The sequence below is a fragment of the Pectinophora gossypiella genome, chromosome 9 (assembly GCF_024362695.1).
Source record: "Pectinophora gossypiella chromosome 9, ilPecGoss1.1, whole genome shotgun sequence".
Taxonomy (NCBI): domain Eukaryota; kingdom Metazoa; phylum Arthropoda; class Insecta; order Lepidoptera; family Gelechiidae; genus Pectinophora; species Pectinophora gossypiella.
Window position 1 is genome coordinate 12,084,662 of NC_065412.1, and position 7,229 is coordinate 12,091,890.

Here is a 7,229-nt window from a genome sequence, read left to right on the forward strand (position 1 = left end):
GTTTGTCTTATATTGTCAACCTTTAGACACTACAACATTATAATCTGGATGGCTACTGAGTTTGTCCGATCGGCCATCGAACTTTTATGACTCACACCACATTAGAGATGGGCGCGTACAAATTATAATAGGCTTGTTTCCAAGTTGTCAAATCAGTTACTTTTTACTAAACGTCAAAACACGAAATTACTGTGGAATTAGTATGAAAAAAAAACACATTGTGACGTTATAGAAAGACGTGATAAGATAAGAAAGACTTATTATTATGTTTTTCTTGAATAAAATTCATAAATATGTTAAATAGAAAAAAGAAAATATCTGTCTCTATTTAGTAATCAGAATTTTCCACAACCCAATTGTACCTTTATTTATTTAGTATCATCCCCCTAGCATAATCCGGTTTCTCCCGTGATTTTGTGTTATCACAGGGTCCGTTTATCTAACCTGAAGATTTGACAGGTCCGGTTTTTTACAGAACCGACTGCCTTTCTGACCTTCAAACCCGCGACGGAAAAACCAGCCCAACACCTAATTACCCAAAGGATGTTTGGAAGAAATTGCTACCTTAGCAATAAGGCCGCCTTTTGTATGTTTGTTTTATTTATATTGTTACTTTTGTATACTAAAGGATTGTGCATTCTTTTGTATAATTATTACAAAAATCACCCTTGGTACACTCTCACGACCGTCTGCGTGTCTTGAGTAGTGTAGACATTGGTGTCGATTCGGATAACCACCAATTTTTACTTAATTTGACAGGATTAAAAGTAGCTCTATCCCTTTCTTGTACTTCATGTAAATGAAGGACAGCACTAGTTTAAGAGCTGACAAACTAAAGTTAGGTTAAGTTTGTGTCCGCCCAAATAAGAATCAGTACGTCCTGATTTGCGCATGATTGATCTCGATTTTAACAGCCCTAGCTAGACACGTTCTTGCACAGGACGTTCCCATATTTCAATATTTGATCACATTATGATCATCATTATGTGTCCAGAATGGAAGGGAGAGACTTCTGCAATAGTGTCCTGGCTAATCCCACTTCGGCGCTTGCGAGAGCATTGTATAAATTGGTAAAGATCGGCACTGATCGCTGACTACCTGTATTAAGCTCTAAGCTATATGAGGGTGGCATATTCTGTACAGAAAAAACCCTCTTAAAAATAATAGATGAAAAAAATAATCTCTCCACCTTTCCCCATCAACCCAAGTATAAGCATAAGGTAAGATATACATTGACCTAGTAAGTCCAATGCACAGAGAGGCGGTAACGGGAGTGACCGAATTCAAAATTTTACACAAAAATCAACACGGACAGTTTCATACAAAGTCTTTCTCTCCAGCGCGCAATATTGGCGGTGCACCTCTATGTAGATTGTGCTTTTAATAACTTGGAGTGCAGGTTTCGTTCCACTTCTCTTCACAATACAACCAACACAGCCCCCGTGGCCTAGTGGTTAAAGCGTTGGGCTCACAATCTGGAGCGACAGCGACCTCATCGGGAATGGGGTCAGGGTGAGGAAGTTACTTTGTGAGGCTGCCCTTTGTTTAGTAAGGACATTGCAGGCTTGAATCACGTGACTGTCCGAAAAAGTACGATAATTCCATGTTTCGGAGGGCTCGATAAGCCGTAAAACCTCTACATCAACCCGTAGTGGAGCAGCGAGATGGAGTATGCTCTATACTATGATTGATTGAGAGCAGGGGGGGTTAAAAAGGCCACATCGAAGCAATTCATGTAAAAAAGCAATATTGTAATTTGACATTTGCGCACATAAAAGTAAGTGCGCAATGCAAACAAATGTCAGATAGCAATATTGCTTTTTTAAATGGATTGCTTCGATGTGGCCTTTTTAACCTTCATGGCCTATGCCCTGCAGTGGGACGTATACAGGCTGCTTATGTTATGTTATCTAATGTATATAAGCTGCTGCCCCTGCTGGGCACAGGCTTCCCTTTGATTATTTGGAGGCAGGTATGAAGTAATAGGATTAGCGATTCTAAGGAAACGTGACAAATAAGGACCATTTCAACATACTCGTATGTCGCGTCCTTGCACAATAAATGATTGATAGATATCTCTTTGCGTAAATGCGAGGTTGGTTACGACAATTAAGTAATAAATGTAAATCAGCTTAATCTATAAATAGAAACATAAATTACAATAATTATGTAATTAAATTACATTGGAATTTATATTCTCCGTGACATTGAACGGGAATCGGTTCCACTTTGTCGGTTCGTATCATTTATTTCCTCTTATTTATTTATAGTTATTAAATGATGTGTTCTAATATTTTTATATGCTCAGAAATTGTTTAAAAAAATCATAGAAAATAATATTTCTTATTATAACTTAATATTTATCTGCTGGACTGGGACTCTTCCTCTTTTGTATAAAGTCATAATGTATATGTATGTATGAATAAAATACATAAGTATCAATATTTATCTGCTTTATTTTGCTGTTGACACTGTTCGTGAAATATGAATGTTATATGATTTTTTTTGGACGTGACTTATAATAGATTTGCCGCACATGGCATTAACTACTTGGCTGAACAAATGGGGAGCGCTGAAGGCTCTCACCCGGTACAACGTTTAAGACAACAAGCCTGAGGGTGCCCAGTTGGGCGCGAAACTCGGCTCAGGGCGTCGTCTGAGAGGAAAAATATTTGAAAGAATTAATCGACCCTAGTGGGTCGATAGCGATAAGCGCTGATTGAGGGAAATCGTTGACCACGCTGGCGGGGAAATGTTATACGAATATCTTCCTTGTTCCACGACAAGTAGGTACAACATTAACAATTTTAAATATCGTTCATTTCGTTATATCCTGCCCTATTGTGTATTTTCTGTGTCTGTAAACTTGACTTTGATACTGTGTCATCTCTATTCATGGGCTGGTAATATGTCGTGCATCTCAGGACATTTTGTTTTGTTTCTCCATACAAGACAGGTAAAGGTCGTAGACCAAACTGCCTGGACTTTATTATCAAATGTGACTGCAATTAAGTTGTTTAGGCATGTTTCTAGTTTCTAATAATCACACATTTTGTTCACTGATTTGAATTTGCACTAAAATGTGGCGAAAAAAATAAAAATTGTGTTTATTTTCTAACGGTTTTTGGTTTAGTGTTTTTTCCTTTTTTGTGACGCGTTCTTTTTTGTTAAGTATGTGTTGTCTTGCCTCAAATAACCGGCCGGAATGATTTGGTCCGTATGTTATATTATATAGGTATGTGTAGGTATTTTAATGTGTGTACCAAAATTTAACTCGTGCCTCGATTGCAAGGTGACCCCCTAGAAACACACAATTATTATTTATCTTTATCTAAAGTCATATTCGGTGTCAAATATGTGATACCTATGGAGCAAATTAAATGTCGCGGTAGTTGATAAATTGAGATGTATCAAATTCTCTATATTAATATAGATATGTAAGTCTTTGAGGGATAATTCAGACCATGATTCTGAGATGATATCAAGTAGAATTTTCTGTTGCAAAAGTATGGAACAGAAAATAATAAAAAGGACACTTAAGACCACTTGATATCAGCTCAAAATCATGGTCTGAATCATCCCCCTCAGGATTTGTTGCTGTCACTAACATCCCTATGTACTTTGTATGGCCAGTTGTATGTACTTGTACGCAGTATAAGTAACATCGTAACGAATATTGAGGGGGATGACTAAGCTCATTATTCCGAGTTCATATCAAATAGAACTTTCCATCGCAAAGTATAAAATTGAAAATACTTACTCAATAAAAAAAATACAAAAAATATCATTAAATTGCGACGGAACATTCCACTTGATATTAACTCAGAATCATGTTCTGAATCTACCCCCTCAGTATTCGTTTCGATGTCACTAACACCCTGTATATTCATATATTACATTTTTTCTTATTTGCTAACAATACTAGCGTTAAAATTGAAATATGGCAGATTCTATTGATATTTGAGAATTCATCCTAATGTGAATTCAAATTAGCAAGGTGCCTTTACATCGTGGGGTTTTCCCAGACATTTATACCTCTAAATAGTTTTATTGCTTTACGAATATTAATTTGAAGAGGACTGGCAAACAACTGTCGGGAGGCCTTTGCTCAGCAGTGGGACAATAGGCTACAGAAAAAATAAATAAAGAAAAACAAGACAATTCTTACACATAATTAAGTTTATTCTCATAATTAAAGACGGAATTCCATCGCAAATCCCTTTTCAAGCCGATACAAATTGTCTCGTGGTCTTAACGTGTACGGCCGTCGACCATTGACGTCAAACGACTGGTTCGCAGCAAGTTTTCGGCCCATGAACTCGATCTGCGAATAAAAAAGAAGAATTTTAATACGGCGGTTTTTTTTCAACGGCTTTCTATATGAACTGGTGATGTCGTCGTGGATGTTTGACGTTGCTGGTTTACAAGTTTAGGGCCATATAGGTATAAGCCAGTCTCATTCGGTTCTCACTCATTAAGTAATGATGAATGTAACTTTGGAAATGAATATGATCATTTGAAATTTTCAAAAATATCGTAAGAACAAATAGCCTTTGCCTCAGTCTATCTACATGAACGTTTTTTTATAATTCTACTGTATTGATGATATAGGATATGTACCTAGATACATATTAAGATTTTATGAATTTACGGTGATGAATTTACGGAAACTGTATAAATTCATATATATACATTTCTTTATAATATCATACAAAAGAAAGATCCTACCTACAATTAGTGATTTTGGTCTGGTAAAGATTGAAAGCATTTCTTTTACAAATGGAGATGGTATTTAGCATAATCTAGGCATAGATCATATAATCTCTAGGCTACTACTAGCGCGCTTCTCAACTATGGGTTGATGGAGCATCACCCAAATTAATTTTAGAAAGTTTGTTTCATAAATAAGCTCGACCGGGAATCAAGATTTCAGACAATCAGTAAACTTGTAATGAAACATCATAGTAATTTTGATACTAAATCAAAACTTGTAATAGACTAAGTATTTCAACCTAAATTGTAAAGTCTAGATACGTCTAGATGAAGATCTCTTGAGAAATAAATTGGATTCAATATACAAATTATATAAATACAGTAGGTATATTGGAACAAACATGTTTAAGCCCTATACATACCTACTCCGTTTATGAAGCACTATTAATTAATTACATAAAATACAAAACAAAGGACTCGGATTAATCGATTTTCTTGTTGGTATTTAATTCAATCATCGCAATAGGTTTCGCATGGTGGAAATTAATTTTCAGATGCCAAAATCAAAGAGTTAATGTTGATGGAAACACTTTGATGGGATTATTATAAGCGGGCAATTAACAGTTGAGTTTCGAACGCAACAAGTTGCCTGATTGCTCGGTAGAGAATTTTGAACTTCGTTAGAAACAAGTTCCAGATTGCATCAACTCATGAATAATGTCGGGAAGTTTTGTGCTAACAGCTCTTCGAGAAATCAGTAAACTTGTTTATGTGAAAAAAGAGATACCAACCTGATCAATGAGTTTCCAGGGCATGATTTTATCACTGACACAACACATTACACTTGATAAGTTCATCTTTTGAGGGTATTCTTGCTCCTGTAGTCCATAGTGGAAGCCACGGAGGAATTGCTTCCGGAGACACTGCCATTGCTGGATGGGAGGACTTTCTTCATGCGGAAGCTTAGTCTGGTTGTGGTGACGATGCGGTCCAGGGTCTGGCGCAGCGTAGAGTGCTTCCTCTCGAAAGGGTTTGTGAACATCTTGGAATGATAGTTACAATTTGTTTGCGCGTGTGTTCGCAACAAATGCCAGAGCGGGTTTGCTCGAGTCGTTTCCCCCCACTCGTATTTAAGTGCGGCGATGCGTTTTACTAACGTAGTTCGTCTAATGACTGACGTCAAGACTCGGCCCGTCGCAGGCGCGTCGCATTATTTAGACCGATTGATGACAAACCAATTTGTTTACGATAATAAATCAACAGGATGTTTTTTGTAAAAAGAAAACCGGCCGAGTGCAAGTCGGACTTGCGCATGAAGGGTTCCATACCATTGACTACTATTAATTTCCAATATATTGCTGTTATTGATATCCATATAGACCGATACCGACCCCTCGGGCGTGGTCGACGATTTCCCTCGATCAGCGCTTGTCGCTATCGACTCACTAGGGTCAATTAATTCTTTCAAATATTTTCCCTCTCAGACGACGCCCTAAGCCGAGGTTCGCGCCCAACTGGGCACCCTCAGGCCTGTTGTCTTAAACGTTGTACGAGAGCCTTCAGCGCTCCCCATTTGTCTGATTAAATAGTTAATACCATATTGCGGTTCTTGTATGGGAGCCACGTTAAGTAGGTATAAATTTATTTATATTATTGTTTTTAATAATTGTTGTTATAGCGGCAATCGAAATACATAGTTAGAGATACAGCCTGGTGACAGACAGACGGACGGACAGATAGACAGGGAAATCTTAGTAATAGGGTCCCGTTAATACTTTTAGGTACAGAACCCTAAAAAGTATTTGTATCAATAATGCGTAAGCCGTGTAGTCCTTTTTGTTGTATTCTGTAATGAGTATTATCTGCGTAGGTAAGCATAACGCGTGTTTTAGAGTCACTAACTACCTTAAGAGTTTATAAAAAAAAATGTTTGTTTTGTATACAACTTCGTGACGGGTCAGTGACGAGTTATGCATGACTTGCAATATTCGGTGTGGTATGGTAGTGGGCTCTATTGTATACCTGTTATTATTATTATTAATAGCCCTCGATGTCCCACTGCAGGGCAAAGGCCTCTCTTCCCTTCTTCCACTCTTCCCTGTCCCCAGCTTGCTCGCGCCACCGATTCGAGAAGTGGTCTAACTCGTCGCGCCATCTTTTCCGTGGTCTTCCTCGACGTCTGACAGCATTTGCAGGAACCCACACTGTAGCTTTTTTTATTGTATACCTGTATTGGGTTGGTTTTCCCTTCGCGGGTTGGAAAGTCAGATTGGCAGTCGCTTCAATACAATTATCCAAAGGTACAATTGGGTTACAATCAATACAAAGGTACAATTGGGTCGTGTACTAGGTTCAAGATAAATTATGAAATTCTGATTACTAAATAAAAACAGATCTAAAACTAAGGAAAAACATTATCTTTTTTCTATTTAACTTATATAATATGAATTTTAATCAAGAAAAACGTAATAATAAGTCCGACAGTTTATCACATTTTTTTATGACGTCACAGTGTG

At 37.3% G+C, this 7,229-nt stretch overlaps 1 long non-coding RNA gene across 1 annotated transcript; it reads right to left on the bottom strand.

The window, feature by feature from the left end:
* Positions 1 to 4,161: 4,161 nt before the first annotated feature.
* On the bottom strand, positions 4,162 to 5,988 carry LOC126369740 (uncharacterized). Its single transcript, XR_007566750.1, has 2 exons — positions 5,505 to 5,988; positions 4,162 to 4,324 (listed from the first exon to the last, which is right to left on the bottom strand). It is a non-coding gene; the product is annotated as an uncharacterized LOC126369740 (long non-coding RNA).
* Between the last annotated feature and the right edge of the window lie 1,241 nt (positions 5,989 to 7,229).